Raw genomic sequence first — 26,992 nt, 5'->3', positions numbered from 1 at the left:
GTGACCTCAAAAGCAGCCATAATTTGATTGGATTAGTTTGTAGAACAATTGAGGCCCCAGGGCATCATGGAAAACAATAGGGCAATTAGCCAGTAATTAGTGAAGTTCAACAGCTGAGTGTGGTCAGCGTGACTGAACAAAACCAAAACTGTGACTCCCTGAGGAGCAATATTAGAGACTTAACACTGTGTGCATGTGTGTATGTTGAGGGTGGGGCGGGGTTGTGTGTAGGAGGGTGGGAGGTAGTCTTCACTAAAATAATCCAACCAATACTAAACAAATAAGCAAGTAACAAGAACAAGGCCTGACATTGGGGTGGGGAAGGACCAGCACCCAGAGCTGCTACAATAAATTATCTAAAATACCTAGTTTCTACTGAAAAATTATGAAGTATGTAAAGAAACAAGTATAACTGTTGCCGATGAAATGAAACACAGACCTGCTGCGTTGCCAAAATGTCTCCCGAGGGTCGGGGTCCTTTATTTTTATACCATTCAGACAAAGGAGCAATTCTTGCCAAATCACAGTGAATGAGCATTTTTCGAATTGACGCAAGCGCACTACACCTAAAGCATTCTTCTATTCTTTTCCTTATCTAAGTATCTTAACTACATCCAGACCCTCCCGTTCCGGGCCTGTTCCTTTTGAGGAACTGGTAAACATTCCTGTTTGCAGGCAATGTTCCCCCAGGGAATGGGCAAAGTCACTTGGAAGGACTTTCTGTTTGCAGACAAGTCCGACCACTTCTGTGCAATGTCCTGCGTGCAGGGACACCCACAGTTTCTATGCTTAGTTTCCTTCATATAACCAATACACTGGAAAAAAATCAGGCAACATAAACTGCCTGTGAGAGCAACCAGATGTTAGATTTAACAGCTGTAGACTTGAAAGCAGCCATAATAAATAAATTGACAGAACTAAAGGAAAGCATGATTAAAGAAGTAAAAGAAGATATGAAAATAATGTCTCATCAAATGGAGCAATTTGGAGAATCTGGTACCTCCATACACTGCTTACAGGAATGTTACATGGTACAGTCACTTTGGAAGATAGCCTGAAGTGAATAATTTAAACAGAATTATCATATGACCCAGCAATTCCACTCATAAGCACAAACTCAAGAGAAATGAAAATATATGTATGTGCATACAAAAAATTGTACATGGGTGTTCATAGCATCACTATCCATAATAGCCAAAAGATGGAAACAACTCAAATACCCATCAACTGATGAATGCATAAACAAAATGTGGTATACCCATACAATATTATTATCATTCAGCAATAATAAGGAATGGAGTACTGATATATGTTATAATATGGGTGGATCTGAAAACCATGCTAAGTGAAAGAATACAGTCATACCTTTATCTTTTCCTACAGTCTATGGCAATCATTCATTAAGTCTTTTCAATTCAACCTTCTCAACATTTCTCCAAATTATCCTTTAGTATTCAACTCTCTATTGGTTATAAGTAAAGGAAATTTACTCAGACCAACTAAATCTAAAAAAGGATTTTAAAAAATGTATTTTTATTGAAGTATAGTCAGTTTATAATGCTGTGTCAGTTTCTGGTGTAAAGCACAATACTTCAATCATATAGGAACATACATACATTCCTTTTCATATTCTTCCTAACCATAAGTTATAACAAGATATTGAATATAATTCCCTGTGCTGTACAGTACAAACTTGTTGTTTTTCTATTTTATATATAGTAGTTAGTATCTGCAAATCTTGAACTTCCAATTTATCCCTTCCCACCCACTTCCCCCCATGGTAACCATAAGTATGTTTTCTATGTCTGTCAGTCTGTTTCTGTTTTGTAAATAAGTTTGTTTGTCTTTTTTAAAAGATTCCACATATAAGTGATATCATATGGTATTTTTCTTTCACTTTCTGGCTTACTTCACTTAGAATGACATTCTCCATGTCCATCCATGTTGCTGTAAATGGCATTATTTTATTATTTTTTATGGCTGAGTAGTTCCATTGTGTAAATATACCACAACTTCTTTATCCAGTCATCTGTCAATGGACATTTAGGATGTTTCCCAAATGTCTTGGCTATTGTAAATAGTGCTGCTATGAACATTGGGGTGCATTTATCTTTTTGAATTAAGATTCCCTCTGGATATATGCCTAGGAGTGGGATTGCTGAATCATATGGTAAGTCTATTTTTTAATAGATGCAAAAAAAAAGATTTATTAAAAGGACACAGGTTGGGAGGGTGTGTCTCTTTCTTAATTCCAAGAGTTGGGGAGTGCAGCCAAGTCCCATGAAAGACTGGACTTCTCTTGCTATGATCATCAATGAAGTTTTAATTGTCAAAACCAAGACTCTTTTCCATCCTTATCCTACTTGACCACTCCACAGAGTTTGATACCATTTATTATTTTTTTCTTGAGTCACATACATATACTCTATCTTTCTCAGCAACAGGAAAATTATTTTACACAACAAGAAGTTCCAGTATAGGGTGGCTCCAGGGTTAGTTAGTTCATTGGTGTAATAATGTCATGAAGAATCCATGTTCTTTCCATGTTTTTGCTCTATTATTTCCACTGGTCAGCTTTGCCCCTCAAAACTAGCTCTCCTTATATTCAGAGATACCTGTATTTATTATTGAACCTTCCTTCTGAGGTCATTTTTTCCTTCCAGGACTACATCTTTTATATTCTCTATTTTTGGGGGGAGTGGGGTGGGTAACTGGTATGTATGTATGTGTGTATGTATGTATTCATTTATTTATTTAATGGAGGTACTGGCGATTGAACCTGGGACCTTGTGCATGCTAAGCATATGCTCTACCACTGAGCTATGTCCCCCTGCTATATTCTCTGATTTTAAGTTACCTGAAAAGAGTATTTCACTCTTCATTAAAACATAGTTTTGGTAGATAAAACAACTCAAAATTTACAGTTCTTTTTTCTCACACTCGATGATATTATTCCACTACCTCTGGCTTCCACTATTACTATTTTAAAAAATACATAGTTGGCCTGATTGTCTTTTCTTTCTATGTAGGGTCTCTTTTCTCTCTCCATGCTTTAATTATATCTTTATCTTTGGTATTATACAGTAGCTAGTCATGAATTGCTTTATTCTGATGCATCTAATCATGAATTGCTTAAAAAAAATCTACACAGTATATAACACTTCCTCAATATGTGAGCTCATGTCTTTCATCAATTTTGAAAGTCCTCAGCCTTATCTTTTCAATTTGGCCCTCCTTCATTTTTTCTAGTCTTTTCTTCTGGGACTTAAATTAGACATATATTAGACTTTCTCATCCTATCTTCTATATTATAAATTTCATTTTTCATCCCCTTTTTTTCCCTCTCTCTGTCTGTGTTGTATTCTAGGCATCTTCTTTGGCTCAACTTCCAGTTCATCAATCCTATTTCAATTTCTTCTAAATCACTTGTTCATCAATTTTTTTTAGTTTACACAATTATATTCTCATTTCTAGAAATTCCAATTGTTCGCACTAAAAATATGACTTGTCATTTGTTATAGTCTCTAGTTGCATACTCATCTTTTGTGAACATTTTGTGGGAGCTTTATTTCTTTAAACACAATATATAGGTTGTCTACGTGTCTGAGAATTTTAATATTTGTAGTCCTTATAGCTCTAAATCTATTGTTAATTGTTTCTGCTGACTCTTCCTCATGGTAGCTTATTTCCATGCATATTTAGTGACCTTTGATTCTCTCTTCTCTTAACTTCTAAGAAGGAACAAAGTCCTGAAGAGCATTTAGAAATAAAAGTATCTCACATTCTTCATTTCTATCTCGTTCTCTCTCTCCTAAGTCCATAGTCCATAGGTTCTCTCATCTCTGGTCCTCTCTATATTCTTTATGTTCTTTTCTCTTTCTAAGGATGTGCAGTTCACTACTTCTTACATTTGATATAACATGGCTACCCCACAGTTCCAGTCACACACAGGGACTGATTGATTGAGAAAGAGAGAGAACCTGATTGGTCCGTCTTAGGCAAACATACCACCTGACCCAATCAGCTGTGACTAGAAGGTGAGGAACATGTAGCACAAAGATGGCTGAGGACTCCCCAACCCTTAGGAAGAGAAGATCAATCCTTGGAGAGAAAGAAATGAGGGAAAATATACCTAAATGGGTCTTTCAAACAGCTCCTTCTCCCATTCCTATGGTTCCTGCCTTTTCACTTCACTATGAATGATTTCAATAATTTCTTTCTTCTAGCCTTTTCCTTCTCAATCCATTTTTCATCAGAGTTAATTTTAAACAATGAAAATATCATTATATTAATTTCATAATAAAAAAACCTTCAAGACTTTTCCATACTCTCTATGACAAATTCCACACTTCTTAGCTTGACCAGGGAACACTTACTAATTTGAGTCCTAACATCTACTCCAACCTAATTTTTCTCTTTACCATAATCCTTTGATCTTAGGTTTCAGACATTCCAAACTACTTTTTGCTCCCACAAAATGCCTGAGTCTATTACTACTCTATGCTTTCACTGAGCTGCTCCATCTGCCTGCAAGATTCTTCTCCCCTTTGCCAACCTGGCCAATTGCTGTTCACCTATCAAGAACAAGTTTACTTTCTCTTCAATACCTTTTTTGAACCCTCTCTTAGGATTGACCACATTCATTGTGTCATCTCCACACCTATATACCATATAGCACCTTTCTTGCTTACAGGTAATTTGTTTACCTGCCTGTCCCTGACCCTCACTGAACTGTTAGCATTTTAGAGTAACAAGTATATCATAGTGTCTTTATATTTCAGTCTCCTAACACAATGCCTTGTACATTCAGTGCTCAAAGAAATGCTTGTTGAACAGATAAATCATTTCTTCTTCCAGTGCTCCAGTCTTTGGAATAAAATTTTGAAAAAAGGGCTAACATGTATAATTCCACATCTACATTGAATGTTTTCCAGAAATATACATAGTGTCTCTTTTTCAAATTCCCAATTTTAATTCCCTCAGTCCTTGAAGGATACTGAGAATGGATTAGAGTTTAAGATTTCTAATGGTCTCAGTGAAGGACCCAAAATCCAAAGAAAGAACCAGTGGATGTGTCAGTGTAAAAGAATTGCAAACCTTCACCATGGGCGTTATTTAACTAAAGAGAGGGAAGCTTAAGATACAGACTAGCATGTGAAAAAGTATTTGAAAGATCAAATTCCAGGCAGGATTAAGTTCACATCTCAGGCACTCCCAGTGCCATTCACATTGTTGATACAGCCATGACTCAAAGTCAAGAAAGATCTATAGGAACAGAGATTGCAAGAGTTTCACTATAACCTCCTGGAATGACTGCATCCCAGCAAACACTTCTCAGGGAAGGAGGAAAAAAAAAAAAGGTAGGGAGTTGGGGGCTCTCTGATTAATTCGGAAAGATTCATTCAAATCTCCCATCTCCAGATCTAGGGTGGTAAGATAGACCATGGACTGAACAAAGACTCAGGGGATCTGGGTTCTAGTCCTGGCTTTGTCCTTACTAATTTTGTAGATTTTGTTTCATCTTCATATTTTCTAATAAGATTTTTAAAATAAAATTCACTGACTATAATTTTTTTTAATGTAGAAGTAATTTTAAATAAAATAAACCAAAAAATTAAAAAAACACAGATAATTTTTTGGAGAACATCTTCCAGGTACTCCTCTATATGTGTGCATGTACATACATATAACTTTACATTAATAAGTAATATCTTATCCAATTTTGCGCACTACTTTTCTCATTCAATCTACTGCTGTGTTAATCAAGTTTTTATGGCTCTTACTGCCCAAGGCAATTTACAGATTTAATATGATCCCTATCAAATTATGCAAGACATTTTTCACAGAATTAGAACAAACAATTCTAAAATTTATATGGAATCACAAAAGACCCAAAATTACCAAAGCAACATTGAAGGAAAAGAACAAAGCTGGAGGAATAACCTTCTCAGACTTCAGACAATACACAGAGCTATAGTAATCAAAACAGTGTGGTATTGGCATAAAAACAGACATGGATCAATGGAACAGAAGAGAGAGCCCACAATTAAATCCACAGATCTATGGTCAATCTTCGACATAGGAGGCAAGAATACACAATGGAGAAAAGACGGTCTCTTCAGTAAGTGGTGTTGGGTAAACTGGATAGCAGGATGTAAATCAATGAAGTTAGAACACTCCCTTACTCCATACACAAAAAAAAACTCAAAATGGCTTAAAGCCTTAAATATAAGACAAGACACGATAAACCTCCTAGAAGAAAAAATAGGCAAAACTTCTCTGACATAAATCTTAGCAATGTTCTCCTAGGGCAGGCTACACAGGCAATAGAAATAAGAGCAAAAATAAACAAATGGGATCTAATTAAACTTAAAAGCTTTTGCACAGAAAAAGAAACCATAAACAAAACAAAACAAAACAACAACCTATGGAATGGGGGAAAATATTTGCAAATGATACAGCTGAAAAAGGCTTAATTTCCAGAATATATAAACAGCTCATACAACTTAATAACAAAAGAAACCCAAACAACCCAATCCAAAAATAGGCAGAAGACCTAAACAAGCAATTCTCCAACAAAGACATGCAAATGGCCAATAGGCACATGGAAAAATGCTCAATATATCTAATATTCAGAGAAATGCAAATCAAAACTATAATGAGGTATTACTTCACATCAGTCAGAATGTCCATCATGCAAAAGTCCATGAACAATAAATGTTGGGGTGTGGAGAAAAGGGAACCCTCTTATACTGCTGGTGGGAATGTAGTTTGGTGCAGCCATTATGGAAAACAGTATGGAGATTCCTCAAAAAATTAAAAATAGACTTACCATATGATCCAGCAATCCTACTCCTGGTTATATATCCAGAGGTAACTCTTAATTTGAAAAGATACTTGCACCAAATTGTTCATAGCAGCACTATATACAATAGCCAAGATATGGAAGCAATCTAAATGTCCATCGACAGGTGACTGGATAAAGAAGTTGTGGTATATTTATACAATGGAATACTGCTCAGCCATAAAAAAGAATAAAATAATGCCACTAGTAGCAACATGGATGTAACCAGAGATTGTCATTCTAAGTGAAGTAAGCCAGAAAGAGAAAGAAAAATACCATATGATATCACTCATATGTGGAATCTGAAAAAAAAAACACTATGAACTCATCTACAAAACAGATATAGACTCGTAGACATAGTAAACAATCTTATGGTTACTGGGGAAAGAGGATGGGAAGGGATAAATTTGGGAGTTTGAGATTTACAAATGTTAGCTACTATATATAAAAATAGATTTTAAAAAGTTTCTGCTGTATAGCACAGGGAATGATGTTCAATATCTTGTAATAACCTTCAATAAAAAATATGAAAATGAATATATGTATGTATATGCATGGCTGGGAGATTGTGCTGTATACCATAAATTGACACGTTGTATCTGATGGCACTTCAAAAAAGTTTTTATGGCTCTATTATATTCCAAATTATGGATGTATCATAATTCATTTACCCAATTCTCTATGAATAGATTTTCAAATATTAATTTGTTATCAATAATGTTGTGATGGATATTTTTAAGTATTTTGCATACTTGTCTAATTCTCTCCTTAGGATAATTCTTTCAGGTGGGATTTCTGGATAAAAGAGAATGCTAAATATAAAGAATAACATTGTATATTTACTGAGGGCATTTAATATCAATTTAAACCCTCAGCAACCATATAAATACACTATACTCTTTAAAAATACAATTTGAAAGGAAAGAATGTGATTATAAATCTCTACTTGGGAATATACAAGAATGTGTCTTTAAAATATCATTTGAACTCCTGAAAGATCCTGGAAGTACACCTTAAACTAGGTACAATTTATTTCAAAAAAAAATTCTATAGATGTATTGTAAAATAGATCCATGTATGTGAATGACATTTTATATGCTTATTTTAGAAGGGCATTTGATTTGATCTTACATATTTTGCACATTATGAAATGAGAGAAAAACTGCCTTTCTGGAAGTGTTAGGTTTTCTGTAACTTCTAGTGAAACTATTTTATACTCATGTTTAATCATCATGTTGATTTCTGAAAAAAATATGTTTTTGACATTCTGTTTTGATAAGCTTAGACAGTAACATTAGCTAAAAAGGATAAACAAGAAGGAAATTGTGAAAACTCAGAGAATTCCTGGCAATTACTATCAAAACTAATTTTTGACAGGGACAAGGAAAGATTAAAAAGTAAGAAAAGTCAGGGATAGCTGACTTCCTAAACTAAAACAAGAAAGGTAAAGAAGTAAAGAATTTAGCTGACAGGAGAAATTTTGATTTCAGGAAAGATTCCAGAAAGAACTTCTTTCATGCGTGACCAAACCGCTTTTTCTTGTTTGCCAAGAGGATGGAATCCAAAGGATCAGTAAGGATCTGTTAGGGCTAGCCTAGGAAGACCAACAAGACAACTTGCACCACTTGTACTACTAGCTTAAATAGTTCCCAAGGCAAGGGGTGAACTTAGGGAGTAGCCTTGTAAATGCTTTGGACTTTCAATAAATTTGAGGTTTTGAAGCCTTAGGCAAACCACTGGAAGATCTAAATTTAAGAAAATTTTACAGGGAATTGGCAATAATGCTTACATTCAATCCTGAGGAGGGAATTATAGTAATAGTTATATTGTGCTTACTATGAGTTCTAAACACTTTACATATACAAACTCACTTAATACTCTCAACAATCCTATGAGTTAGGTACTACTATTATCACTATTTTATATAAAGGGAAATTAAGGTATAGAGAAATTCAGTAATTTGCCCAAGGTCACACAACTTATATCTGGTGGAGATAAGCTCCAGGGTCTATGCTTTTGAGTATCACATTACCTTACTTCTCTGAACCAGGGTTAAATTGGTTACTGGCTGATTATGGGTGAGGATAAGTAAGAAGACTACATTATACAAAAACATGCTGAGATGTTGGGTTCTGTACAAATAAGAGCATGCGTCCTGAGCCAGGTTACCTGGCCTCAAAACTGATCTTTGCTACTTATCAGTTTGGTAGCTTTGGGTTAGCCAGTTCAACTGTCTATGTCTCACTTTTTTCTTTTGTGAAACAGAGTTAACAACTCTCATTTCGAGTGCCTACATCAGAAAATTTAATTAGAACAATAAATGTAAAATACTTGGAACAGTCCCTCGAAATTTAATTTAAGCACTCAATAAATTAGAGAATTTGTTTTCACATTTTTCTCTGGGTACCCTATTAATAGAGATTATTTCAATTAAAAAAAATAGTGATTATTAATGCTTTAAGATTTTTTTCAATAGCGTGTTGCAATTTTCTCTTAAAGAGTTAGTGAGTGGGAATGTAAACTGTTCTCTTTCTTTTAGCTACTCCCAATTATGGACTACATAACTCTTCAGAGAAATGGTAGCTTTTATTTAAAAACCTTAATTTATGACAGAGCTATCTTCCTTCATTATAGAAAAGACTCCCACAAGAAAATAATCACCTTCTCAAAGATCAACTGGCCTTCCAAATCCAATCTTGGTAAATGAGAAGAATTAACCCTAACTAGTAGTACTGGCAAATGGAGAGGAATGTACCTGCAAATCAGCGATGCTTCATTGCACATGGTGGTGGGGAATGACAAAAGTAAATATACGGTTAAATTTAAGATATTCTCATTAAGCAATTATTAACAGATCTGAAGGCAGAGTAGACAGCAAAGCAATAATAGTAGAAGACTTTACTTCTCCACTTTCAACAATATATACATCATCTAGTCAGAAAATAAATAGTGAAATAATGGATATGAACTAAACTTTAGGTAACAAATGTACCTAAGATATATATATGTACACACACACACACACACACACACACACACACACACACACACAGAACTTCCAATTTCTGAAGCACACACAAAACATTCTCCAGAATATATCATATATTTGGTCACAAAACAAGACTCAACAAATTTAAGAAAATTGAAATTATTTCAAGTGTCCTTTTTTTTCTTTTTCTTTTTCCTTCTTTTTTTTTTTTTTTTTGAGGGGAAGGTAATTAGGTTTACTTATTTATTTCTAGAGGAGGTACTGGGGTCAAGTATCCTTTCTGACCACAAATATATGAAACTAGAAATCAATAACAGAAGGAAAGCTGGAAAGTTCACAAATACATGGAAACTAATACACTTCTGAACAATTAATGATTTAAAGAAGAAATCAAAAGGGAAATAGAAAAATATCTTTAGACAAATGAAAAATGAAATATAATATACCGTATCTTGTGTGATGCAGCAAAAACAGTTCTACAAGGGATGTTTATAGTGATAAATGCCTACATTTAAAAAAGGAAATATTTCAAATAAACAACCTAACATTATACCTCAAAGAATTAGTAACAGAAGAACAAACTAAGCTCAAAGTTAGCAGGAAGAAGGAAATAACAAAGATTAGAGGGTAATAGAGACTAGAAAAACAAGAGATGAAAGAAACTAATAACTGGGTTTTTGAAAAGATAAAACTGAGAAACCTCCAGCTATACTTTATAAGGAAAAAAAGAGAGGACCCACTTAAATAACATTATAAATTAAAGAGGAGACATCACAACTGATATTACAGTATTACAAAGGATCACAAGAGACTGCTATGAACAATTATACTGCAACCATTTGGATGCCTAGAGGAAATCGATAAATTCCTACATGTTTACAACCTTCCAAGACTGAATCATGAAGAAAGAGAAAATCTGAATGGGCCAATAACAAGTAAGAAAATTGAATCAGTAATCAAAAACCTCCCAACAAAGAAAAGACCAGGACTGGATGGTTTCACTGATGAATTCTACCAAGCATTTAAAGAAGGATGCTAACTCTTTATTCAACATAGTACTAGAAGTCCTAGTCAAAGCAATCAGGCAAGGAAAAGAAATAAAAGGCATCTATATCATAAAAAAGTAAAATTTTCTCTGTTTGCACATGACATGATCTTATATATAGAAAATCCTAAAGACTTCATTTAAAAAGCTGTGAAAACTCATAAAAGAATTCAGTAAAGTTGCAGGATACAAAGTAAATATATAAAAATCAGTTGTTTTATCATACAGTAACAATGACCTATGTAAAAGAGAAATTAAGAAAACTACCCCATTTACAATTGCATCAAAAACTATAAAATACTTAGGAATTAATTTAATCAAGGAGGTGAAAGATCTATATACACTTTAAACTATAAGGCATCAATGAAAGAAACTGAAGAAAACACAAATAAATGGAAAGACATCCCACATTCATGCACTGGAAGAATTAATATTGTAAAAATGTCCATACCACTCAAAGTGATGTACAGATTCAATGCAATTTCTATCAAAATTATATCAGCATTTGTCACAGAAATAGAAATAAAATCCTAAAATTTTTAAGAAATCACCAAAGATCTTGAATAGCCAAAGCAAACTGAGAAAGAAGGATAAAGCTAGAGGCATCACTTCCTGATTTCAAACTATATTTACAAAGCTATGGTAGTCAAACCAGTATGGTACTGGCATAAAAACAGGCACATAGACCAATGGAATAAAATAAATGAGGCCAGAATTAAAACCATGCTTATATGGTCAGATAGTTTCACTGGTATATTCTATCAAACATTTAAAAAAGAATTAATAATAACATTTCTCAAATGCTTCCAAACAATATAAGGGGGGGAATACTTCCAAAGTCATTGTATAAGGCCAGCATTACCCCGATATCAAAGTCATATAAGAACATTAATTAGAAAAGAAAACTATAGGCCAATATCCCTGATGAATACAAATGCAAAAGTTCTGAAGAATATAACTAGTAAAGCATATTCAATAACATATTAAAAGAATCATATACCATGATCAAGTGGGATTCATTCCTGGGATGCAAGGATGGTTCAACAAATATAAGTTAATAAATGTGATATGTCAACTAAAATTTGGCACTTGCCATCTGCCTCTACAAGGATTAAATCTCTAACCACTGCAGTTGCTGATCTTCAACACACTCTGAAAGGAGTTCAGGGTGGAGATCAGGAATGAGATAGTCTGTGCCCTGGGAAAAACCAGCAGAACAGGCCTTCAAATAGTTAGATATTTTCAAGGGTAGATTTTATAAGCCCAAATTTTTGCATCTTCTCATATCTAGAAAAGCACTAAAATCATTAAGAGTGACATCTGTTCCTCATGACTAGCAGCAAGCCTCTGCCAAAATATGTGTGTGACTACATGTACCCACCTTCACTAAATCATCTACAATACTGACCTCTCACCCTACCTCTTTAAGCAGTTCCTCAGAGTTTTCTGAAATGCTACTCCCAGGCTACAGTCCTCATTTTGCCCTAAATAAAACTTAACTCACAACTCTCACATTGTGTATTTTTTTTTCAGTTGACAGGTACACCACATTAATAGGATGAAAGATAAAAATCATATGATCATCTTAATAGATGCAGAAAAAGCATTTGATACAATTCAGCATCAATTCATGATAAAAACTCTCAGCAAACTGGATATAGAAGGACTATTCTTCAACATATTAAAGCCATATATGACAAGTCCACAGCTAACATCACAATCAATGGGGAAAGACTGAAAGCTTTTCCTTTAAGATCAGGAATAAGACAAGGTTGCCCACTCTCACCACTCTGTTTTGTTACATTTGTTCATTTGTTTTGATTTTTAGATTCCATTTCTAAGTGAAATCATATGGTAATTGTCTCTCTCTGTCTGACTTACTTCACTTAGCATAATACCTTCTGATCCAAACATGTTGTCAGAAATGGCAAGATTTCATTCTTTTTTATGGCTAATTGCATATATATATATCTCACAACTTCTTCATCCACTCATCCATCGAAGGAGACTTAGTTGCTTCCATATCTTGGCTATTATAAATTATGCTGCTATGAATATGGAGGCACATATATCTTTTCTAATTCGTGCTTTTGTTTTCTTCAGGAAATTATTCAGAAGTGGGATTGCTGGATTGTATAGTAGTTCTATTTTTAATTTTTTGAGGAACTTCCACAGTGTTTTTCATAGTGGTTGTACCAATTTACATTCTAACCAACAGTGCATGAGGTCTTTTCTCACCACACATATTCAACATAATACTGGAAGTCCTAATCAGAGTAACTAGGTAAGAAAAAGAAATAATTTGCTAAAATTTGGCATGTAGACACAATACGGAACTTATTTAGAGAAGGAAATTGTACCATTTGTTACATGGATGTAGCATGGATACACCATACACCTCGAGGGCATTATGCTAAGTAAACTAAGTCAGTTAGGGAAAGGCAAATAAAGACAAACACTACATGATCTCCCCTATTTATGAAATCTAAAAATCTAAAATCATAGAATCAGAGAACAGATTGGTAGTTGCCAGTGGCAGGAGTACAGGTTTGGAGTGGAGAAATGGGTAAAAGTGGTCAAAAGAACAAACTTCCAGTTATAAGATAAACAAGTTCTAGAGATATAATGTACAGTGCATTGACCATGGTTAACAATACTGTATTGTCCACTTGAAAGTTCTAAGACGGTAAATCTTAAAAGCTCTCACCACAAAAGAAGTGTAACTATGTGAGCTGATGGACGTGTTAACTAGATTAATTTGGTAATCTAAAAATAGATTATATGTATATATATTTTTAGTATACAATTGGTACATTGTACAGCACAAATTTATACAATGTTATATATTAATTGTATTAGTTAATAATTGATACACATATAAATATCATATATACCAGAGCAATCAAGCAAGAAAAAGAAATTAAAAAGCTCTAGTAGCCCTTTGTCCATATTGATTAACACTGCTCCTTTTGCCTCTCTTACTAAATGTCTTTGCTCTCAAGCCTGGTCCTGAACTATCTGTCATATTCTGCTGCTCTAGGGTGCTCAGAAAGTGCCCCATAGTGGTTCTCTTCACTGACCACAGGCAGTGCAATGGAAGCCTTCACTGCTATTCTCAAGACCAGGACACCAGTAGTAAACTCTTACAGGCTTTCGCTGGCCACCCGCCATGGAGGGTTTTTGTCATTCATGAAAACCCTGAAACTTTGACCCAGTCTTGGGGAAGCTAACTCTTTGTCTCCTTGATCAGGCTTGATTTGCCTTTATCAACTCATAGTATAAGCTTCTAAGCCCCATCCTCCTTACTCTCATTGGGTTGATATTTCCCAAATAAAAACCCTGGTGGTTGCTGTCACCCTATCACATGGCAATTTCTGCTGTGAAACACACAGAAAGTTAACCACTTTCTCCCATCTAAAACAAGGAGGCCTCAAACTCAGAATACTAAGGCTGGGCCATTCTACAATAAGGAAAGGCAGAAAGGGAAAAACTACCTTCTTATTCTTTTATGAGCTTCTTGAAGGGACAAGAACTCGACTGAAATTGGCATCTGAAAGTATCTTACTACCTGGATACTTCTCTGTTAGTGTTGGGGGGATGTGGATAGAACACTGTTTCAATCACTGCCTAGGTAGGCTTCAGTGAAGCAGTACAGCAGTAACTGTACTAGGCAGGTATTTCCCTTTGTGAAGAACAAGAATGTTACTTACTAGATCAAAACTGATTGGTAAGGCAGAATTTTAACACATTTCTTTTTACAAACCAGGGTAAGAAAGACACATTTGAAAAGTGATCACAACTTGCCAATGAGCAACTTGTTCAGATTTTTTTGCGTGTGAGAGTAATTAACTATTAAAAAATCATAGTATGGAAAAAAATCATAGCTATGATAAACAACAAGGTCCTACTGTGTAGCACAGGAAACTATATTCAATACTCTGTAATAAACCATAGTGGAAAAGAATATGAAAGAGAATATATATATATAATATGTGTGTGTGTGTATATATATATATCTGGATCACTTTGGTATACACCAGAAACTAACACAACACTGTAAATCAACTAAACTAAAATAAAAGAAAAATCACAGCTCAAAACAATAAAACCTCAATATTCATAATGAACACATCCCAAGATGGTCATGAATCTCCAAATCTGTGAACATAGAGATGTTTACGTAGGTTTTGGCTTTCTCCAAAATCACAGCTCCCATAGAAAGCTTCATGTTTCCTGTGCATATCCTCATACCACAGATTTTAACTCCCTTTCAACTTTCACTAAAGTTTTTCCTGTCTCTGATAACCATTTTTCACATGCAAAAACTTGTTTCTATTTTTTCACAAATGTAGCATGCTATATCAGGTGGAGTCCAACAAAGCCAAGTTGATACAGAGGCCAAGTAATCAGCTAGGCATACTCTTTGACAAAATAACTTCAACCTTAAATACCTCTCATTCAGACACATGCAATAGAAAGGTGGGATCACTTGCAACTATTTGTAATTGAAAGTGTTAAATTCATAAAAGCCAAGCTTCTACTGTAGCAAAAACTATGTATTCAGCAAGAAAGTAATGGCTTAAGAGTGGCTTCAAGAAACAGACTCACTTAAATGTCCTGGAGCTCCAGTGCCCCCAACTGCAATCCATACTCCAGAATGGTTAAGAAGCCTAGACATTGCTGGGACCAGAGGATGGAGATGAGCCATAGGAGAGAAATGGCCGTTGCTGCTGGAAGAAACAGAAAACTCAAACTAAGAATAAGAGCACTTCTTAATGAGATTTAAGTATAGCTAAAACAAAAGGTATTTTTTATCTATTAATCTTCCCTCCCACCCAAGTGACCTCCTTCCTGTGTGGTGGGACATTCCCCACTCAGATTTAATCTATGATTAACCTGCTAAGTTTCTGTTTTAAACATGTGGAAGACTAGTTTTAGGAGTCTGGTGAAACTCTTTTTCACTATGGACTTTCAGAAGCCTGCAACAGCTTTCTGCCTAGACAGTATCTGCTTTGTCTTCCCTAGGAAAATAAACTTCTCCCTCAAGGCTTAAACTTCCTGTCAGAGGGGCTGTGGGGAGAATAAATCAATTATTAAGAAAAGAAAATATTTCAGGTGGTATTTTGGCATGATCCTAGGCTGTAAGAAATGATTATACCCAATTCCCAGGATATCATGAGCACCTCCTCAAAAATCTGCATACTGTAGGACTTCGGTTACTTCCCTTAAAGATGCATCAAAAGGGAACAAGTTTTACCCATTTATCCATTGTAACATAACTAATAACATAGAAGAATTTAACATATAAATAAAACTTGATTTAATATATATATAGAAACTTACATTTTTAGCATTTTTAATACATATTTTACCTGAGCATGATTCATTTACAAAAATTTATATGGTGAAAACAAATTTTTAAATAAAACAGCAGAGATTTTTAAAACTACAAACTCTGTTTATAATCCAATAAAATCAGAAATATAAAGGTGATCTTAAAAATTAGAAAGAACAAATACTAAAACTAGAAAAATAAAATACAAGCTAAAATTGACTGATGTAACAGAAAAAACTTTAATGCAGAAAAAATGTCAATTAAAAGTTATTCCTTTGAAAAGACCAATAAAAAAATCCTTCACTAACCTAATTATGGCCCAAAATTTTAAAAACACAAAAACATACCAGATTAGAAATGAAAAAGGATATCTGTCAAAGAAATGAAGAGATGAAAAATTATGAGAATATTTTTTACAAATCTATAGCAACAAATTTTAAGACTAGAAGGAAATTATTTCCTTCCACAATAGAAATGACTAGAACTGACCTAAGAAGTATAAAACTTAAGACCAATTTCCATAGCAAAGATTTGAAAGTTAATGTGGTAGGCTGAATAATGATCCCCCAAAGAGGTCTGTGCACTAATCCCTAAATCTGTGAATATGTTGCTCTATATAGAGAGATTATCCTGCATTATTTCATTGGTCCTCATGATGTAATCTCAAAGGTCCATATATGATTGGAAGAGTGGGTGGATAAATTAATGACCCTAAATATATCCAGGTCCTGACCCCTGGCATTTGTGAACACTACCTTATATGGCAAAGATATTTTTGCAGGTATAAGTTAAGCATTTTGAGGAGTGATTATTCTGTTTTATCTGGGCTGGTCCTAAATGTAATTACAAGTGTCTTTATAAGAGAGAGGTAGAGGTTGATCTGACCACAGAAGGCAATGTGACTGTGGAAGCAGAGATTCAAAGATGCTACACTGCTAGCTTTGAAGGTGGAGGAAAGGAGCCAAGAAATGCAGGTGGCCTCTAGAAGCTGGAAAAGACAAGGAAATGAATTCTCTGGAGCTTTCAGAGGAAGTGCAGCCCCGATGACACTGACTTTAGCCCAGTAAAGCTGATTTTGCACTTTCAGCCACCAGAACTATGAGAGATCTGTGTTGTTTTACATCACTAAATTTGTGGTAATTTGTTACAGTAGTAATAGGAACCTAATACAGGTGATTATTAAAATAAGGCATCAGCATCAGAAGTTTCATAACTGTGTTCTAACTCTTAAATAACAGATAATTCTGGTGCAATTTACTCTCCTTTATTTATTTTATAAAGCCAGTATAATCCTATTACTGAAACCAGATAAAAAGCATAAAAAGTAAAACTTTCAGGCCATTTTCACTAATGAATCTAGATATAAAAATTCTAAATAAATTATCAGTAAATAAAATTTGGCATCTAATATAATGAATTATATGTATTATTACTAAATGATGGAAATTTTAGGAATGCAAGTATATGCTCTAAAATCACTCACTCATTACAACAGCAAGTTAAAGAAGAAAAACCATATGACAATATGAATACTTGCTGAAAAGGCACTGATAAAATCCCATAGCCTGTCTTAATAAACTTTCTAAATAAAATAGAAATAAATCAATGAAAAAAAAGGGCAGTGAATGACAAGTGTACAAAATCTAGCATGTGCTCATTAATGCAATAAGTACTTACTAGTACCAGGTACACTGGGGATAAAATAGTGAACATGATAGATACAATCTGTGCTCCCTAAAGCTTACACTACAGTGGGAGTGATGGGCAGTTTATTGAAGGCTTTGATGTGGAAGTAGGACATGGGGACTCATGAGAAAGCACTAAACCCAGTCAGAGCTATGTCATAATAGAATTCTTGCAGGGAGTGACATTTAAATTGAGATTGGAAAAATAAGTACAATGTATCCAGATTAAAGTGAGAGTGACTGATTGTAATACAGACCATGATAAATATAATAAATACTGCTGTATGTTACATACTAATATTGTTGAGAGTAAATCCTAAGAGTTCTCATTACAAAGAAAGGTTTTTCCTTTCTTTAATTTTGTACCTACATGAGATGATGGATGTTCACTAACTTACTGTGATAATCATTTCATGATGTGTGTAAGTCAAATCATTATGCTGTACATCTTGACCTTAAACAGTGTTATATGTCAATTATATCTCAATAAAACTGAAAGAAAAAAATAAAAGTAGAGAACATATTTTGGGGAGAGAGAATAGTCCTTACAAAGGCCTAGATATGAAAGAGCCCAAGTTGAGTGTAGCTGAAGTGTAGAGCAGGAGGAGAGTGAAGTATGTGATAAAACTGGTGAGGAAGGATTTGGAAGCCATATCAAGGATTTTGGACTTTACACCACTGTGAAGTGGAGACTTTTAAAAAGATGAGTTGTGTTGGTTCTTCTCTGTTTCCCTCACCTGCAGATCCACCCTTTGCCTTGTTCCTGCCCTGGAAACCTGATCCCCACATGGTCCATCAGCCAGTTTCTTTGTCCTATTGGCTTCTGGTTCAGTTCGGCCAGTGAGTTGTCTATGCCTTGTGCCCTCTTGCTTCAGTACTGTATCTCTGACAGTGGGTATATCTCTCCTGGACCACAGGTCCTGCCAGGCAGCCTCTTTGTGGCTCTAGTTTTCACTGAGTAACTATTTTTTGCTCCTTCAGGCCTTAAAGATGGGTATGACTTGCTCTGTTTCTAGTCTCCTTAATTCTGCCTACACCTCAGTAAGCAGCCCTTTTATCAAAGCTTTTCATTTGAACCATCTCAATTAAGTCTATTTCCTTTTGGGAACCTGAGTAATGTAGGAATTACTAGATCATATTTCTGTTTTATGAAGATCCCTTTGGCAGCTTTATGGAAAACAGGTAAGAGGATGGCAAGACTGGCTTCAAGGAGACCAGTAAAGAAGTTGTCCTGGAGGTAAGAGAGGACGATGGCTTGGGCTAAGGTTGCAGAACTACAGATTGGGAGTGAGGAGTCGTGCTCCTCGCCAAAATCCTACTTAGGACTTTTCAGGTCCTACAATAGGCAATTACAAAGGCTTTACTGGGCAGGCCTCATAGGGAAAAGCTTCCTTCCCACACTAGACGTGGTACACAGTGAATGCACTGCAGTGTCTAAAGGAATTTGCAGCCATTCTCTTACACACATCTGCATTCCTAGTCCAGGCATCTCCATTTGGAGGTCTCCTTATCAGGGAAGCTGGAAGACACTTTTCTCACTCTGACACAGAACTTAGTACTTTTCACTCCTAGCCCTTCTCCCTCTTCCTCCCCTTTGGCCCCATAGTTCATAAAATTGTAGGAGCCTTTGGTCTGGGACTCCCTCAACAGTGTCAACTCCACCCACTCACCATTCCATGGCAGAAAACAGAAAGGAGGGAGTCGACACTGTCTGCTTTTACTTTCTTCCTTGTACTACTGCATTTAAGTGATTAAAGACTTGATTGTTACTTCCATTTTGGTTCATTATTAATCAGCTGCTCCAATATCTGACAGCTCAGCTTTCCAGCTCAGTGGAGCTCCTGACAGAGAGGAGCATATGGAGTTGAGATATTTGGGAGATAGAGTTGATAGGTTTGGTGATTGATTAGATTCAGGGTTGGGTGGATGGAGAGCAGTGAGCGAAAACAAGATGTCAAGGAAGCTGCCTAGTTTTCTTACTTGAGAAACTGAGTGGATGGTGCTGCCATTCACTGGAACATGAAACAAGAAGCAGGAGCAGAGCAGCAGAGAGATATTTCCATTTGGGGCCTGTGGGTCATCCAAGTCCAATGTGCAGAAGAGAGTCAGATATGCGAAGAGGAATTTAGGAGAGAGGTCTGGACTGTGACACAGATTTGAGAGTTGTTGATCTATAAAGTGTAACTGTAGCTACGGACATGGATAAAATGGCCCTTGGAGAATGTATAGCATGAGACTAAGACCTCCAGTGGTCTCTTCTTAAAGTTGAATTCTTGGGATTTTCTAGATAATTCTCTAGTGATATATTTTTCTATGACTCTATCTAAACGCTTCTTAAATTTACTGAATAAAATAGAGATAGCAGAGAGTAATGGAGAACCAGATTTAGAGTGAGCCCCATCATTCCTACTCTCCTCTGGCCTCCACAGTACCCTCCCTGCCCCCTTACCTCCAAACCGTTTCCCTGCTCCTCCTTCTAAGGGAGCTGGAGGATGATAGACCCAATCAAGTCTCCTCTTCTGTTACCTTTCCATGGAATCACCCAATCCTGACCTCCCTGCATTTTGGTCCTCCCCAAAGAGCAAAGGAAAAGCCAAAATTTAGAGTTCAAATAAAAAAAAAAAAAGGAAGAATTCAACTATTAGAGTTTTTCTGTATCTGAAAACAGGGATAATAATAGCATTACTTCATAACATTCTGTATCAAATGAGATAAATTAAAGTGCTTGTGACAGAGCTTGGAACTTTGTAGATACTTAGTAAATGTGCACACCTTTCCTCCAAACTCTTTATCCCCCAGAACTGTTAAGAATCTAAAGAGTTGATTAAAGCACATGGTTAATGGCAAAGCTGTTCCTAAATGAAAGCAGCTGTCATCACAATAGCAGGTAATATACTTCTTGGAATAATGTGTTCTGTAAATTTACATCAATTGTGTAAATGATTATTTCTTTTGGATCACAAATTATGTCTTCTAATCAGCAAAGGGTACCACCTGGAAACCAAACCTGACTAAGCCCCTTTCTCAAGGAGGAAACATCATACTTCTGAGTAAAACTGCACAATAATTTCTTGAAACTTTTTAATTTTCTTTTTTCATTTTCTATTCGCAAGCTGAACCAAGCAGAAGGCTAAATTCCTAAGTATCCAGAAATACAGAAGTCACTGTGTGTACTTCATTCTGAAAGTATTAAATTAAATCAATCTGATAAGGATGGGGATTTCCTGATTTTCACTATGTTTACATTAAAACATCCTTGCTCTTTCTCTTCTGGTCCCAGGCGATTCGGGATCTCCCGGCTCCGGTGCAGGTATGGCCAAATTGAAGAACCACACCACACACAACTAGTCCCAAAAATGGCACAGAAACGGCATCAAAAAACCCCGATCACAACGATACGAATCTCTTAAGGGGGTAGACCCCAAGTTCCTGAGGAACATGCGCTTTGCCAAGAAGCACAACAAGAAGGGCCTGAAGAAGATGCAGGCCAACAACGCCAAAGCCATGAGTGCACGTGCTGAGGCTATCAAGGTTCTTGTAAAGCCCAAGGAGGTTAAGCCCAAGATTCCAAAGGGCAACAGCCACAAGCTCAGTCGACTTGCCTACATTGCTCACCCCAAGCTCGGGAAACGTGCTCATGCTTGCATCACCAAGGGTCTCAGGCTCTGTCGGCCAAAGACCAAGGACAAGGCTCAGACTAAGGCCACAGCTTCAGCTGCAGCTGAGGCTCCCAAAGGCCCCCAGACCCCCACAAAGGCTCCAGAGTAGAGGCTTTCATCTATTGACGTGAGGAAATAAGGACTAGTGTGACCCCTGGGCTGCTGTCTGCATGGGGCTCATGTCTACCTGTGCTGTTTGTACAAATAAACCTGAGGCAGGAAAAAAAATCCTTTAGTTTTGCCTAAAATATTCTTTTGAAACAATGACCTGGCAAGATGCCTGAATAGATTTTCTGATCTCTCTTCCATCTCCTATGCCCTCATATGAAAGGCTGCACAGATCCCACAGCTCTATGAAAAGAACACAAGTTTTGGAATTAGGCAGACCTGGGCTCAAATATGAGCTTCACTACTAACCAGGTATTTGACCTTGGATCAGTCACTTAAGCTCTCTGAGCCTTAATTTTTCTACCTGTATAATGAGAATTTCACTGGCGTTCTGGTGTCAGTTAAATGAAATAATATGTATAAAGCTCCAAGTACACAGTACATACCCAATAAACAGCAGTCATATTTATTATGCAGGTTAAACAGACAGAAGAATGGAGTGGGCACAGATAATGTTCCCTGGGAGGAAGAAAGAAAGGAAAGAAGGAGTAGACAGGGTGGGAAGAGAATGTCATGGCTTTTTATTCACTTCTCAGGTAAGTTGGAAGGGACAGTGAGGATAGGAGGGTTACTTGGACACTGTCCTGGATGAACAGGATATCCAGAAAGGCTCATCAAGTCAAAGAAGAGAGGTGAAAGTTCATTAAAACTTCTGTTCGCTTTCAAACAAAAATTCCTAAGGAAAAAAAATTTATTTAGAGATGGGCAATTCTCAGGGAGGTGGAATGAATACCATTATCCCAGAGGAAACTATAATGAACTCAGGATGGAGAGAGAACACTAGAGTAAATACCTGGTAATGGGGATTGCAAGGGTAGCTGGTTTTATTTGCTTCTATGTTTGTTTGGTTTATATTCTGCCCCCAAACCATGTCCATATCTTTGATAGCTCCCTATTTCACTTTGGGGAAATTGCCTTTCCCAATGAAGTTGCTATCCTTTCTAGATTGAGCAACTTAATTCTCTTTCCTTAAACTTTGAATCTTCAGTAGAGATTTAAAAATGAAAAAATGGATAGAGTGAATTTCTCCAAGCAGGAGTGCCTTGCAGAGCCCCTACCCTCACCCTATCCCCATCAGTTCCTGTTTCCCAGATCCAGTTGTTTCCTAAACCAGATTTTCCAGGTTTCCCTTCAATTCTGTTAGTTACCCATTATCCTTCCAATGAATCCACTTTCTGCTTAAGTACATAAGAGATGGGAATCCAGTTGCTCAGGGATGGCACTGAATCACGACAGTTTATAAGAAAAAGAGGCCTCTAAAACTAAGCAGATAATGGGAATCAGTACTATGATATCACTCCTTGGGAAAGCTGATTTTCATTTTCCTCTCTGCCCTTCAGCGTGCTCTATGTTGCTGGAGATCTACAAATTAGATTTTCTAGGTTTCCTTGCCAGGTAGTTTCCAGTGAGACTCCACCAAAGGCAGGTCCTAGGGAAAGACTAGGCAAGAGGAAGGGAGAAGACATCTTTTCCATTTTCTGCCTTTGGATCTATCAGTGGCAACAGGCAACCATAAGCTCCAGAAGTTCTGGCAAGGAGTCCAGTAGGATTAATGGGACTGTGGGCCCCTAAGTGCTTGCAGCTTTAGTAAAAGTGCAAATTCTCAGCTTTTTAAAAGCTGAGCAGCTGCTTCAACAGTATCAACAGCTGCAGTAATACAACTCCTGTGAGCTTTGGGATTTTCACTTACCCACTTTGGCCCCTTTGGGTTTTATTCTATTTGAAATGCCTAGATTAATTCAACTTTTCTGACTGGGCATTGACTGACAAATGAATGACCTAATATTAATGTTTTGGTGGGAATGTTAACACATGAATAGAATCAGCAAGGTGTAGTGCAGTCAGACAAACCTGTGTTTAAACCTGGCTCCCCAGGTGTCATCTTGGGCAAGTAACTTAACTTAAACATACCTCAGTTTCCTTACCTGGAAAATAGAGATGATGCAATTCCTCATAGGGGCAGTATATAGATTAAATGATATAATTTATGTACTTGACACTTAGAAGGCACTCAATAAATTTTAGTTTCCTGTCTATCTTTTGGCACTCACCTAAGCATGGTTTGGGTACATGAACATAGAGACAATCCAGAAATTTTTGCTTTAGACAAGCTTATCTCAACAACTAAGTTACAACAGAAATGGACTATAAAAGGAAGTCAGAAATGGAGGGAAAACTAAGTAGTTGCTGACAGGAAATGTTAAGTGAGATTTCCAGAAAAGATGTTTTCAGAAGAGAAATATGAAATCTAAACCCTCACTTTATAACAACCTAATTCAAATCATAAATATAGGCCTGTATTCAGAAAAATGATGTTCTCACATAAGCATGGGAATTATACAGTCATCTGGCAGAGCAAAATTGGCTGCTAATCCTACTATGGATATTTTTTAAATCTCATTTGGAAAATGGAACCAATTATTTTTCACCTATCTGTATAGAAACTTCACATTTCTTATCATTTAGTATGAGTCATCGTGGATCTTAACAGAGAAATATGCCTTTTCACACAGGGCCCCCTTTAGCCCTTTGGAGCACTAGCTCTCTAGAGTGGAGTATTTGAAGTAAATCCAAAAAAGATAAATAAAAATGACTAAGAGATCATCACAGGGAACTCATGAGGAATATTAGGGATTAAAGATGCTTAGGCTTGAATAGAAATATAGGATACTAATATTGGATGATGCTTTAAAGATCTTCACCTTCAGTCTTACTTTTGGATGAGGCCAGAAGAGAAGGGACCTGCTCCTAGGTCAGACATAGATTTGAAAGCAGAAATGTAACCAACCAGGTTTCCTATATCTGTGCTATCTTTCCTTGTCTTCTGGAATGGCTGTGGCCAGAGTCTTTAAGGATTGGTTGGAGGATAATCACAGTTATTCACATTCTCAGGGCCTGCAGGCATTAGAATTTTTTTTTAAACTATCAATCAGGAAAGCTCAGCCTCTCTCAGGGAGAGCACTGGCTGGCGACTCCCTGCAGGGTCACTGTGACCAGGTACAGTAGCTCCAGGAGAAGGACAGGCACCGTACAGTGCCATCTGGGCCAACTGTACATCATCATTGTACCTTGTTAACTTTTTAAAGCATGATTCCTTTTACTTCTTTGATAATACCTTTATTGAAGTATTTTTCTTCTAAGTCCATTTGGGTACTCTCACAGGAAGTTTTTATTACCTGCTATTTTTCCTATATATCACATTTTCCTGTTCCTTTGCATATTTCCACTGTTTTTGTTGTTGAAAACTGGAAATTTTAGATCATACATTGCAGTAATTCTGCATACTGACCCCCTCCCTGAGCTTGTTATTATTGTTGTTTATTTATTTAATGATTTGGCTGGACTATTTTAATGAAATCTTTGATATTGCTCCTGAGAAGGCCCAGCCTTGGGCATGTGCATAGTCTCCCGGGGATGACAGTAATTTTAGCAGGACCCTTTCTCTCTTTTTCTGTCCTCTCTGTTAAGCTGTATTATTTGATATTACACTCAGCTATTAGGTTTAATTACTTGCAAGTTGATTACTCCATTGTTTTCGACAATGCCCTGTTGCATAACTTGCTCCACAGTCTGATTCAGTTAAATTCAGAACTCTTAGCAGAAGTATTCTTTGAGTCCCTTCTATGAGGCTTGTTCTAACACCAGAAAGGCTCTTATTAGCTGTCTCTTTTCCTGGTTCTATCTAGTAGACAACTTGGCCTACAGTTTAGTTGTTGTTTTCATAGAATTATTTTCTTCCTTTTAATGCTTACCACCAAAATCTCCATTGTTTTCAAGAGCGCTCTTAGGGTTGAACTTCTCAATTTTCTCTTCCAGATAGAGTCAGTTCTCTTGGGAAGAACTTTGGAACTCTTTTATTATGGCCTGCCTCTTCCTCTGGACAAAATCTCTGCACCTCTGCTCCAGAGCTGGGGGGCAGAAACAGTGGCCCCTTCTCTTAGAGTAACATTTTGGCTTTATGAGCAGAGTGCTGAGTACTGGTGGCAGCTTCTGGTCTTAACAGTTTGCCCCTCCAAATTTGGAACCCTCCACTCTACAAGTGAGCTGTGGTGAGGGTATTCAGGGCCCTAGTATTGTCAGCCTGCCATGCCTATGAATGGGAGGCTAGGTGGAGCAAAGGAGACTCCAACTTCTTGGCCACACTCTCCTGGAATTTGGTTCCTGCAAAACAAAGCTAAAAAGGGTGAAGAACCCTGGCAACACGCCCCTCTCAGGGAAATACCAAAGCCCAGGGAAGTGGAGGGAGAGGGAGTCTGTTTTCTTATCCACATCTACCTGGTGTGAGCTTCCGTTATGCTAAGCTGTGACATGGGGTCAGGAGGAGGATGGGGCAGATCATGGCTCAAGCTCCACAGACTCTCAGTGTTCTCATCAAGATCTAGATTTTCTTGAATACATTTTTCTTTATTTGCACTATGCCCTTAGGCACTTTCCAGACACTTTAATTTTTAAGAATATAGTAATTTTCACCAGTTATATTTGTTCCACTGGGGAACGTTTCACACTACCATTCCAGAAGCCTAGACACTAAATTTTTAAAGGCATAATGGAGCTAGTGGAGATCTAGAGAATGTCAACAAAAATGATGATTAAGATGACAGAAATTTCTATACTAAAAAAAGAGACTTTCTCATTAAGAAACAAAAAGCTTGAGAAGAGAAACAATTGATGCTTATGAAGGACTCTGAAGTACTTGAAAAAACAGAAGCAAGTGGATGAGAACTTTTATACCTTTTCATACCCAAATATGCCAGCTTACTTTTCATCTGTGCCATATATTCTGTCTACCTTTTAAAAAAATAATGGATATAAGTTTAAATCCTCCATGTGTGCATTAGATCCTATAACCTTGAGCCTGCTCAGAGACTCTGATGTTGTGATTACCCTTTCTCTGACCGGCATCATCATGGTCCCTCTCTCTACTCTCTAATTCACATCAACATAAAAACTGTTGCAATATCTCCCATAATATCCTTCCTTAGGTCTAGATTATCACCATCCCACACCCCAGCTACCATCTTCTTTTCAGCAAAACTCTTTAAAAGAGTTGTTTTTTCTAATGATCTCTGCATTTCACCTATTGTTCTCTCTTGAAGGCTTTAGTCTCCATCCTCCCATTAAGGTAGCTCTTGCCAAGATAACCATTATCTCCAGATTGCCAAAACCAATGGGAAGTGCTTAGTCCTATTCTCTCTTAACTTCTTAGCAGAGTTTGACACAATTACAACATTTGAAACACGTTCTCCATTTAGCTTTCAAGACATCAC

General features: G+C 36.5%; 1 protein-coding gene and 1 pseudogene across 6 annotated transcripts in view; one reads left to right on the top strand and one right to left on the bottom strand.

Moving 5' to 3' along the window:
• Positions 1-26,992, bottom strand: part of RANBP6 (RAN binding protein 6) — a 225,517-nt gene that overhangs the window by 51,263 nt on the left and 147,262 nt on the right. For 5 of the 6 annotated variants that reach the window (XM_032477705.1, XM_032477704.1, XM_032477709.1 and 2 more), the window contains one exon: positions 15,487-15,605. The gene's annotated coding sequence lies outside the window, so the exon portion shown is untranslated. Of the gene's footprint in view, positions 1-15,486; positions 15,609-26,992 lie in introns of all 6 variants that reach the window. The other variant, XM_032477706.1, reaches the window with a different exon arrangement.
• On the top strand, positions 21,196-21,785 carry LOC102511660 (annotated as a pseudogene).

The sequence above is a fragment of the Camelus ferus genome, chromosome 4 (genome assembly GCF_009834535.1).
Source record: "Camelus ferus isolate YT-003-E chromosome 4, BCGSAC_Cfer_1.0, whole genome shotgun sequence".
Lineage (NCBI taxonomy): Eukaryota > Metazoa > Chordata > Mammalia > Artiodactyla > Camelidae > Camelus > Camelus ferus.
This window is presented reverse-complemented; position numbering and strand designations above follow the sequence as displayed.